Source organism: Pteropus alecto, unplaced genomic scaffold (assembly GCF_000325575.1).
Source record: "Pteropus alecto unplaced genomic scaffold, ASM32557v1 scaffold69, whole genome shotgun sequence".
NCBI lineage: Eukaryota > Metazoa > Chordata > Mammalia > Chiroptera > Pteropodidae > Pteropus > Pteropus alecto.
In genome coordinates this window covers 5,112,782-5,125,783 of record NW_006494610.1, presented here as the reverse complement: position 1 = coordinate 5,125,783, position 13,002 = coordinate 5,112,782, and the positions used below count along the sequence as shown (strand labels likewise).

At 32.7% G+C, this 13,002-nt stretch overlaps 1 protein-coding gene across 1 annotated transcript in view; it reads right to left on the bottom strand.

Annotated features, from left to right (window-relative positions):
- SEMA3D (semaphorin 3D) overlaps nt 1-13,002 on the bottom strand; it is a 110,411-nt gene that overhangs the window by 96,723 nt on the left and 686 nt on the right. The window lies entirely within an intron of this gene.

The window sequence follows — 13,002 nt, the reverse complement described above, 5'->3', positions numbered from 1 at the left end:
CTACCATCTCAGAATACTCAGCACAAATTCTTGCCTCACCCACACCTTTTTTTTTTCTCAAGGGAATAGCCTTTATGTCGGTTGGGCAGTTCCAAGGCTTCCTGAACACAGTCACATTGCCAGTGCGTTCTCTGCAAAGCTGTCTAAGTAAAGAAGTAAAGGAATTTCTATTATTGCCTTCACCATAAATTCAGCTTTTCCAGCCTTGATCTTTGAATTCCCAGGGCTTTCATGCTGCCTGGTAGTATCCAAAGATTCCTTCTATGGATATGCTTCTTCCCATAGTTTCCAGAGATGTTTTGGCTACCAAAGTATCTCCAAAAAAAGTCTTTTGTCAGTTTGGATCAGGAATTGAGTCAAAGGAGCAAACAGTTCATTCCAAAACGAAAATTAGTCCCTAATGTTGTGGCTTACTCAGCCCCTTTGGCTCTCTGTGAACATGTATTTGCTTCTCCAGCTTTTGGTACAAGGCAAAGCATGGATTCTCTCTTGGATTCAACCTTTGGAAAATTAATTCATCTTAAATTGGCCCCACCTGACTTCCAATTGTTTTCTGCGGCTTGAGATCACATGAAAAGATTTTGGTTAGCTCCACATATCAAAAATATCAATTAATCTCTATTTATTTTTATACATTTACTTTCCAGAGCTAACTAATCAAACATTATCAAGTATATAAAGAAAAAAATATTAATTAAACCTAAAATCCCTACAAAAGACTCCTTCAAAATTATAGGTGTATATTATATTATTATTATACATTCCTAGGTGAGAAGTCCAACTCTGCTTCCTTCCTGCAATGAAAGTTCCAATCAGAAAAAAAAAAAAAAACAACAACATAAATCAAATTCTCATTTACTCTTCTGCAATGGAATGTTGGAGACCAATCAGTCCGTTAGGTCTTAGACAGATCATTATCTATGTCAATAATAAATCACGTAGGGGAACATAAATTAGAAACAAATAAAGTCTATTATTATATCATCAGAACTATGTTCTTGCCAGGACAGGATGTAGAGTAGGAGTGTGACAATTTTACACTGTCACATTTCCATCTACATCCATGCTTTTAAATCACAAGTTTATTCTTATTTGGCTAGCTTTCAATGGTAGATGCTTTATATAACCCATCACGTATGAGATTCATAATTTATGATTATGAGACCTTTTAAATTCTCAAAAGATTTGCTATGGTAATTTTTCCTATTGACCTATAAAAAAAGGTTAGCATTATAAATATCTAGTACATTTTCAGAAGAACAATGCCATAATAGAATAAACTTCCTCAGAAATAACTGAGAGGATAATTCAGGGGAAGATTGATTCTACTTTGATAATTGTTTTCTTAACTCCCTTCGAAGTATTGAGAAATTCCCCTTTTCAAAATTCTGGGCATGTTTAGTATCAAAACGCCGTGTCACAAATGAATGTGGATTTGTTTTCTATCAAGTATGTGAATTTAATTTTTATAAACTCAGAAAGTCATACCTTAATATACCATTTACTACTGATTCTAAGAAGCAGGACAAATGTGACAGGACTATGTTATTCTTCAAGCTAAGATCACCACAAATTAATATATAGAGAAAAGAGTTATGAGAATAATTTAAAAGGTAACAGTACAATAAAATTACTTTAAAAACTAATTATAGTAATCAAAGTTAAGCATATGTGTATCAAAAAGTAGTTAAAAGGCTTATATATAAGCCCATCTCTCTTCTCTTCCATCTGTCTACCCCCAATCTAATCCCTGTATTAACATATTTAGTAGTTTATTTTCTATTCAGTTCCATATTTATAAATAATATGTATATACTACTATCTTTTAAAACATCATTTTTAGAAATTTCCATAAATTCTTCTTTATAGAAGTTGAGAATTTAGGTTTCTTATACCAAGTTTGCCTTCAGCCCAGTTCCTAACACTATAATGTGTCCATTTTTATAAAACTTGTATTCGATGATTCTATGACTACTGTAAGGTAAATATTCTTCCCTATTTAGAAAAAGAGTGTTATTGGTATACTTTCTTCCTTGAAAAAATGTTGCTTTTATTAATAATTTCCCAATTATTATATTTGCTTAGTTTTCTCTAAGATCATGATCAAATCTTTCCACACTTTCTGAAAAATTCCTCTATAACATTTTAAAATGAAATTCTGTGAGAGCATTTTTTGTTTGTCTCCTGGAGATATCCCGTTCAAGGCTTTTCTTCCTCCTACTACAGTCTGGACTGGCTGTTCTCTGGGAATGGCTATCTCAAACATCTACCTCTCTTCTATTATGAATTCCATCTTTCCTGGATCCTATGTCTTCCTCCTTGATTTATTTTCCTATTTTGGTGAGCACATCTCCAGAAGTTTCCTAAGAAAGTTTGACTGAGATTTTAATTTTTGAAACTTTTCATAAGTGAAAATATTTAAAATTTACTTTTATTGATAGTTAGGCCAACAGAATTCTGGTTTGAATAGCATTCATCCCAGAGCTCTTAGGCATGTAGACACTATCTTCCAGCTTCCAAAGTCACAGTTGAGAAGTCTGATGCTATCCATATCCCAAGACTTTAAATATGTCTATTTTTCCTGATACGTATCTGAATCACCTCCTCACTCTTACTACTATGAAATTTAAAATAATTGGCCTGAATATGTATTGATTTTGTTGTGGTGGTGTTTGTTTGTTTGTTTGTTTGTTTGTTTCACTTATCATGCTGGGTACTCAGTGTGATGTCTGATCCAAAATTTAATTTCCATTGATTCAGGAAAATTTCAGTTCATCTTTTCATTCAAAACAAACAGATGTCAATTATCTGTACAACTTTTCTCTAGGTTTTCTCCAGAAAGGGTCCTCTGATCAATTGCCCAAGGAGAGTAATCCTGGTATAGGTGTTCAGAGAATCTGTATCAGAATATGCACATAGACTTCCAAAAGAGAGATTAAAAATACATCATAAAATAATGTTTTCTTGAAATTTAGGTCATATCTATAGGGCATAAGCAATGAAATAACGTTTCCTATAAGTTGTTTTTCTCTCATGAATTGTACTGATGACTTTAAAATGGACAAACCTAAATCCCACTGCCTCTCCCAAGTCACAGTTCAGAATTTCCAATAGCCTGCTTGATAGTGCCAAAAAAGGCACTTTTCCCCACAACCATCTCATCCTACTGACTTTAATGACATGACCTAGTCCCCGGGTTCAAAATTCACAATCATTTTTAGTTTCTCTTTCATATTCCCTTATTCTTTTTTTCCCTATTTAAATAATCGGTACCTCTAAGTATATTTCACTTTCCTCACACCAACATCCAGCTAAATTTAAAGCCCTATAGATTCTATCATGCAAATTTCCTATTCTTCTCTTCAAATATTTATATCTATTGACAGTCGGGCTAAGATTCATATTGCTACTTCTCTAATTACTGTAACAGGCTCAGATGCAACCTTGTTCTATGTGCCCTATCCTTGCTAATCTCTATCACATAATAATGTCTATTCTGTTTTTCTCGCTAAATAATAATTAAATTAGGTCAATTTCATGATCAAAATCCTCCAATGCCAATATCTATTCCATTCAGTAAACCCTAAGTTTCCTTCAATGTTCAAAGTTCGATTTCATATCCAACTGATTCTGAAATTCTTTCAAATGTTTGTTTTTATTTACTCTAATTTGATGGCATTCATCTTTTTGCAGTTATTTTGTGCCTTAAGAAGACTAGAAGTCCTTGCAGATAAGAATAATGTCTAAAGCAGTGCTTTAATTCATCACCACTTCTTACACATAAGTCTCGTAAACATTTAACTAATGATTTTTCAAACTAGTGATTCTTGTTTGCATTACTTTATCTACCTTACCTCTAAATCAGAATTCCTTGCAGCCTTATTAACAATTTAGAGAGGTTAATGTGTCATTTGGAAACCCAATTTGTGGCTCTTCTGCTTGGCAATTATGAGATTCCTGTTTTGATCTCCAAATGTTCCTCCTGTGTGTTGGGTGGGGTGCGGGTGGGAGGAGTGGTCTGAAATAAAACACTCTAGAGGAGTGCTTCTCAGGATTTAACGTGCATTCAAATCAGCTGAGATTCTTGTTAAAATATGATTCTCATTTAGAAGACTGGGAAAGGGTTGAAGGTTCTGTATTTCTAACAAGCGCCTAGATTATGCTGATCCTACTGTTCCTTGAACCACAGTTGAAATAGAAAGGCTACAGAACACTGTGGCTTAATGCACTGAAGAGCTGGACTCTTTCCTTCACACGAGAGTCTCTCTCAAACTTTTAAATAATGGCATGCATTAATTTATGCAAGAGAGTCAGATTATTTTTTCCTTCACAATTCTATATTGCTCAAACTTGTACATCCCTAATTTAATTAAGTTACAACTAACTTAATTGCTATAAGTGATAAATGACCTGCTTAGTTTAAACCAATAGTATGTAAACTTTCTCTCCTCAGTTTTCTCATACAAAGAAGGGAAGTATATTCATTTAATATGCATTAACCTGGAAGGAAATGCAAAGATGACAAGTTGTTACTTATTCCTGACTAAATTTCCTGTTACCTGGCAGTAGAAAGTCCATTCATGATGCCTAACTAAAATTATATTTTTAAAGACCTTCTATTTTCTTCTTATCTTACTTCAATCAATTCAACTTTTTGTTGTCTCTCTTTGAAGCCTGTCATAACATCCATTTTGTGCTTTATAACGTCCAAAGAACCTTCTCTATATTATTTAATTTGATCCTCAAAGAGAACCATGATTATCACTAATTTCCAGATGAGAAAACCTAGACTCAGAAGCAGCAAATAATCATTCTGAAGGAGCATGCCAGAGAAAGAGCTAAAACCTATCAAGGTCTTCTAACTCTAATCTCCATCAGCCACTACAGCTATAATTTATATTTTTAAGATTTAGCATTACTTGGAAAAACAAGATTCTTTTTCATAACAACTCCATTTACGTTTACAGAATATACTCACAGACAAGTTCACTTCTACTGCTTCTTCTACTTCACCATTCCATTGGGATTACTGAAATATTTATCTTATTTTCTCTACTATGTCTGGCTCATCGTGGCTTTAGTCAAACCTCTTTACGAGTATCTTTCTTTACAAGTAAAAAGCACTTTAGTTCTAATTTATGCCTCTTTTAAATTAAAAGGTAAATCAACATATTTAAAGGACTCTTACAAAAATGAAAAATGTATATTACTAGTTCTTAAGAAACAGAGAGCCATTTGTCAATATTTTTTTGTTAAAAAAAACTGATAACATCCATTTTTAAAATGTCCACAAGTTTATATTTTTACACATGTATTGAAATAAACATACTGTAAAAATTCCTTTAATAAGACCCAAGGAATTAGAGCCAAATTTTAGGTAAGTGAAGTCATAAAACAACAGTTGCATATAAAATTTTTATATCCTCAATAATTTATAGAATAGTAGACCAACCACATATTAGATCTTTTTAAAGAGAACTTTTTAAACCAAAATATAGTAGATTGAGTTTAATCCCAGAAATAAAATGACTTTATTTAAGAAATGGCCCTTCTAAAGTCCCTTCCACATTTATGCATAACCAAAGTTACAACCAAAGTGTCTGATGACTTAGCTCTCTTTTACTCTGCCCAGATGACATTACTGACCACTGTAGACCTCAGAGATTTTATATATCTTCGTAATTTCAGGAATGCTCTTTGTGTGTTATTTGTATGGCAATATGACACCAAATATTACTTCATATTATTGTTTAACTTCATCCACTCCGTGAACTTCCACAGATCAGTGTTTAGAACAATGCTCTTCATACGCATAAACAAATTTTAATTATTATTAAATAATAGGGTTGGATACAGGCAAGTTGTAGTACAAACATTATTGAACTAAAAAGCAGGTGACTTGGATCATTTTTTTAACTATCTAGGTATGCGATCTTGGGGTTATTATTTAACTTTTCTTGAGTTTTATTTCCAAATTTTTAAATATCAATTTTCAAACCATATATAGTACTTACAACCTATTTCACTATATCAAACTGAACATATTCCTCCTTGAACATATTTTACACCTGTTTACCCTCTCTTTTTGTCTAGAAAATAGTTGACATTGATAATGAACCAGAAAATGGTTTATTATGTAAAATAAGCCACTTTTATTATCATATGTTCTAAAAGTAGCCCATTTTTAGAGAAAAAGTGGATCCTAATATTTTCTTCAATAGCTTATGGATTATCCCACATCTCTTCTGAATCATCGATTATTCCTCTCCTAGATTATTTTAATTAGCATATAAATATGCTGTTATTTAGCAGGTGAAAAAACAAATCTCTTGGTCACGTTGTCCTTCTAGCTATTACTGCCCATGGCTCCACTATAGGAAAATTCCTTGAGAAATTATCTATAATTGTCTCCAGTCCCTTAGCCCATGCTCATGAGAATCAATCCTAATTGCGCTATGGCTTCCACACTCAGGGGTACTGCTAGAGCTATCATCAACAACAATAAACTTTTGTTGTTAAATCTTATGTTAATTTTTATTTGTCATGTTTCGTAACAGATTAGCTTAATATGACACTACTGATAAACTCTTTTCCTTTACTTTTTCACTTAACTTCCTCTATGCTACAACTCTTGATTTTTCTCCTATAAACCTGGGCACTTCTTTTCAGTTCACTTTGATGCCCATTCCTCCTTTTTCTAATTTACTGACTTGAGAGTATCCTAGAACTCAATCCTTTGAATTCTTCTACACTCCTTAGTAATCACACAAACTCTCATGGATTTAAAAATGTCTAAAGGCTAACTGCCAAATTCATATCTCCAACTGATATCTCCCATATAATCTCCAGAAGTTATATACTCAAATGCCTTCTTGATATCTCAGACATCTAATAGCCTTCTCTAACAAATATGTTCACTTGATCTTCCAAAACTGTCTTCTTTTACAATCTTTGCCATCTTAATTAATGGAAACTCCATCCATACACACACACAAACACACACATACACACACACACACACACACACACACACATCATGGATCAGATTTGACTTCTTTATCTCTACTTCTTTATCTCTTTTTACTTCTTTATCTCTTTTTACTTCTTTATCTTCTTTATCTCTTATTTCCTATCCAGTCCATCAACAAATTATGTTAGATATACCTCTTCTCCTCCCTCCATTGCCACCAGTCTGTCCATAGACTATCATTTCTCACCTGGACTATTACAATAGCCTCAAACTTGGTTCCTTATTTCCCTGATATTTCCCTTTTAGTTTATTCACAACACAGAAACCAAAGGGATTCTATAACAAAAGTCAGATCATGTCACCTCTGTGCTCAAAATTCTGCAGTGGATTCCCATAACACTCAGAATAAAGCCAATGTTTTAACAGTGGTAACAGTGGAAAGACTAATCCTTCTTCCCTCCTATTAATTCTCTGATTGAATCACTCTTCTTTCCATCATCCATTGTTGTTTAGCTAAGCTACACTGTCTTCTTTAGGATCCTTAAACATGCCAGACATCCTTTTATCTCAGGATCTTTGTACTTGCTGCTTCATTGGGTTGGGGGTGGGGGAATACTTTATATAATATATATATATATATACAGAGAGAGAGAGAGAGAGAGAGAGAGAGAGAGAGAGAGAGATGAGACTTTCAACTGTTCTTCAAGTACTGGGAAAAATATCATCCTCTCAGTAAACTCTTCCCTGACCGCCATATTTGACTGCTACATCCCCCACTCTCTAGCTTACTTTCCTGATTCAGTTTTCTCCACAGTATTTATCTTCAATCTTGCTATGTAATATACTTATGTATGGTCTTCCTTTCCTTATTAGAATCAAAACTACATGAAGACAGAAAATTTCGTCTCTTCTATTTGCTGGTATATCCCCCTGTTGCCAGAATGAGACCAGAAGCATAGTGGACATCGAAAAACTATTGTTATGAACGTTTGACAGCTAAATGTCACGTGCAAAATAAAATTATCCTCAAACCCAACTGCACAGACTCAGTTTAAAGAAAATACATCTAGTAAAACAAGTGGGTTTATTCTAACATAGTATGTTCACCAAAATTAAACCATCAATGACTTGGTTTACAAAAAAAAATATATAATATATGGGAATTCTTACTATAAGATTGATAATACTTCTTTGCCAAGTACTTTAGGGGGAGGTTTTCAGAGCAAGCCATTTCCTTTCCCATTAATTTGACAACAAAGATGCCAACTTTAAATAGCATACTGTAGTCTGAACTCCTGAATAGTTTTATGATTCATTTTAACACACTCTGAAGTCTACCAACCACTCTAATCAAGGTCAAAATGACCTTTTTAACTGTAAGAGCTTGTTAACTACTAGACCACAAAGGTAAAAACACTAGAAAGTTCCTTCAATAAATTCACAATCTGTGAGCAGTACTTGATTGAGGGAAACTAACTGTAGTAGAAAATGCATTGGGAGTAAAGAGAAGAAATTTTAATATGTATACTGTAAAATCCCAAGAGGAAATTATATAATATTTTTCAAAGTTGTTTACCTAGTTTGGGAAACTTTCGGTCTTGGAACAACCATTAACATCCAGCAAGATAATATTGCATGCATACACACACACACACAAAAACAATAATTGACAAAATATGAAATGCTCACTATGCCAAAAACTGTTTTAGGTGCTTTAGATAGATGAATGCACCTCACAACAACCTTATTAGAATTAAATAAACACATTTAGATTTACTGTTAGATTTAGCCTGTTATGATTAAGAAAACTACAGCACATAAAATTAACATCCAAATAGCTCACAACTAGTTAAGAGCAGTTAACAACTAGCAGTCTGGCTTCAGAAACAGCTTTCTTCCACTGCTACATCATTCCAAATTGAGATAATCGAACTAATATTAGATTATTCAAATCAAATGAGTTAGATGACTCAAAGAGCCATGACTCTACTTGTGACACATGCCGCATTTCACAGCTAAATAGAGTAATTTGTAAGTAAAGAAAAAATATACAGACTTATCCACTCATTTCTCAGAAAATTCCAACCAAAACACCATTCTATCAAATACATCAATGTTTAGTTATACAAAAATAGATAAAAAAATTTGAAGGTGATTTCATGTTTTTCCTATGCAAATATGTGTAAGTTTTGGAGGAGCAAAAAATAATTAGAAGTATTGATAGTTATTGAAAAGATCATGCTGCCAAAGAAATAATGGTGAAACCTTGTATATTTTATATCTTGACATTTGCATTTCTGAATATACAATGTTTCCTTCGAGGGCACAAGGTGGCAAGAGCATGAGCCTTGAACTTAAGAGATGAAAACATACAACATAGTTCTGCCACTAAATAACTACTTGGTTTGTGTCAAGGCCTTAAGGCTCTGAGCCTCAAGTTTTCAGGGTGTCTGAAATAAAATTGAGACGTGGTGAAGTCTAGGGTACCTAGATCCCACTCTCCTGCTGTATTTTCTTCATGACACTTCCCACTATTTGAAATTATATTGTTTTGTTTATTTACTTGTTCATTGTCTGTCTCCTTATCTGGAAAAGAAATTCAAAGAGGACAGTTATTTTTCACTGAACTAAAACAGTGTCAGGTACACAGTGGTTGCTCAATACATTATTTGTAAAATGGGTAAATATATGGTAACTATTAAGTGGGTTAGTTTCCTTCCTGATGTCTTATATGTGTGGGTTCAGTGTTGACTAGCTGGTGCTGTGTAGGTTTACTGTGATTCTTTGAGAAGAAGTTTTGGGGGATAAATATTCAAATAGAATTGACAGTCAAATTGTCCTCATGCCAGGCTCAAACGAATAAAGAAAAAAAAAAGTCCATATGATAGATATGTACCTTTATCTATATCTATTATAAGCCATTCAAATGTAAGTTAATACTAAAATCTAAAATAGAAAAGGAAAAGAAAGGTTAAAAAATGAAAAAATTAAAAAGATAAAAAAACTATAATTAATCTAAGAGATAAATCTTTGTATATCGGTTAACTTTCATTTTCTCTTCCCTTTTCAAAGTTTTTGTCCATTTCCTCTCTAGGTATATTACCTATCCTTTCTTCTGAAGTTTTCCAAACAAATAACATTGCAGACACTAATGATTCCTAGGTATAAATATCTTCAACCCATGTAAGTTCTTTAGTGATAACTGTGAGATAGAAAATATTCACACTATTACAATATTGAAGCAGGTCATCTCTCAAAAATTATTTTTACTACAGATGTAGAATAATTGTACATGTTGCTGTGAAAATCCCAACTTGTAGGGATACACACACACACACACACACACACACACACAATCACAAAATCTAAAAATATAGAACATCCAATCTCCAAGGTTCCTTACTTGTTACTCAAGAAACAGATTTAATACGAACAAATGTGCAAGAATTCAAAATATGCAACTGAAGAGAAATCTCTTTATACAACAATAGAATCAAACAAGCTCCTGTGGATTTAGAGGTTCAAAACTAAGTCTTTATCAAAGAGCATTCTTTGGATAAAATTGTTATTACATTTCTGTTGGCCTTTAAGAAATCCCTCAAAATAATCTTGCAGCTGTTCAAAGTAGCTCGCTGCGTCTCTGGTGAGCACCTAAGGAAGCATGAATTGTGGAAGGCAAAGAAAACAAAGCTGATTTTGTGCCCATAAAAATTAGTTTTATTGCAAACAAAATTAATTTTTCATTTTGGCTGATTTTTCTAACCTCACATTCTTTCAGTGTTTTAGTGCCCAAGGACAAAATTTTAGACTCCCTCAAAACTACCCAAGTATAGGTAGTTCTAGCTGACCTGAATTCATTAGAGTCATATGAGAAAGAAAGAAAATGCCAAGGAAGAGTTATGATTATTACTTCAAAATTAGGACGGTGGTATACAAGCAATTTTCCTCACCAAACTCAAAATTAGCAGTAATTCTTGTCATAACTTTGTCTATTCAGGAATAGGCCACTTTTAAAAAGTAGAAAGTCAAAATTTGAACTACTTCCCTTCTAAACTCTCAGATGTGAAACAGAAGAAGTGGTTAGGAAAACTGTTGGAACTCTTGAAAGTAGATGGGAAATGTAGAGTTCATAGTGCTGAACTGATGATTTTCAAAGAGAGGACTCCACATTCTTTAAAATGGAAAAAGGAGTGATCCATAAGAGTGTGAGGCTGCTGTGTCTGTTGAGGGTGGGTTGGGAGGAGATTTCCACAATTCTTACTCTGCATTGAATCTTTGTTACTGCTTATCAGCCTTTGATATGCAGATAGCTTACATTTAGATTAAAAACCTAAAATGATATAACATTTAAAAAGTATACTGAGTATAAAAAGCCATCAAAAGAATAGTTCTTTTTGTATTTAATCCAACACTTATACCAGTTTTCCTTTTTATATAAGCACTAGATGCTGAGAAGAGTAAGAATGTATAGAGCGATAACTAAGATGATTTTGAACTCCTGCAAGGTTAATTCCAAGCCTAAAAAATATATTCAACAAAAAAACCTTCTAACTAAGAATAAACTAGTAGCAGCTATATGGAATTAATGTTTCCTTATTTTAAGGATAATTTGTTGTTTTCAAATGATCAGCTTACCACATTTGGTTTAACATTTTACAATCACTGGAATGAAATTTTGATTATGAACACAATTTATCACAGTGATGATCTACTTTTTTTCACGTAAATTTATCAAGGGACATAAAACCTCATAAATCTGTAAACCTCTTTCAGCTACCCAGTGATCTTAAACAGATCATGTAGTCTTTCAACTCCATTTAAATTTGACAATTGAAAATCATATAATCAGTTAGTCAAATATCAATCAGCATAATGCTTCTGTAAACTTTAAAGTTCACCCTGATTGGTAAATGCCTCAGGAGAGCACTACTTAAGTCAAGAGTCTGAGAAAAAGCGCTAGGCACCCAGGTTCTATGCAGCACAGAACTTACTCAGGAGCTGAGCCATGAACTAATTTGAGATGTTGGCAAATTTCTCAATTTTCAGCACCTCAGTATCTTCATATATAGAAAAGGAATGATAACAGAAAAGGTGGTGGTGAGGATAAAATGATATGATTCACATACAGTCCATATACTAATATCTTGCTCATAATGAATCCATATTTACTGATTATTAACTATTATTAAAGTTTCTTTGCAAGTCTGATTTATTTTGCATTGTTCACCCATATCGATGCAATATTCTTGTGTTATTCACTATATAATAGAAACCAAATAGAGTTCCTTTTTTTCCTCCCTTTAATTTCTTTATTTTCAACTTTCTATATATTTTTATTTTTTTTAATATTTATTTTCTGTTCCGTTCTAAATATAATTTTAAATACCAGCAAATAAACAAATATGATATATACAATACGATGGGCTGTGAAAAATCCATATACTTGGGTCATCCACATCTCTATCAGGACAGAGAGCATTTCCATAATCCCAGAAAGTTTTCTCTCTCTTCCCTTTCTAGTCAATCCACCCTAAACAACACAAAGGCAATTTTCTGATTCTTTTTTTAAACCATAGTTTATATGCTCTAGAAACTATAGAAGAATATAAAAACTCAAAAATAGTATGTTTAATTCATGAGATGTAAATTCCAAACAAATACAAACATACAAAATATGTAATGGGTATATATAATATGCTAATTCCACTTCCACTTACATTTGACATCAAATTAACTTTTATTATTGATATTTGATTTGAATCAAAAATAAGCTATCTCAAAGATCAGAGGATATCAAAACTGCCAGCATAATTTTTATCTGATATGTTAAGAATAAAGGAGTCTGAGTCCCCTGCATTCTTCACATTATTTAAGTATTAAAGAAGTCAAGGGTATATCATAGAAAAGAAAACAAAAGAAATAAATCTTTGAGCATGAAACTTGGCACTCTCTGTCTACTTTCTCTCTTTTTCAGATATATACATATTACAAATACACATATATGTATTATACATACATGTACACAAGATGAC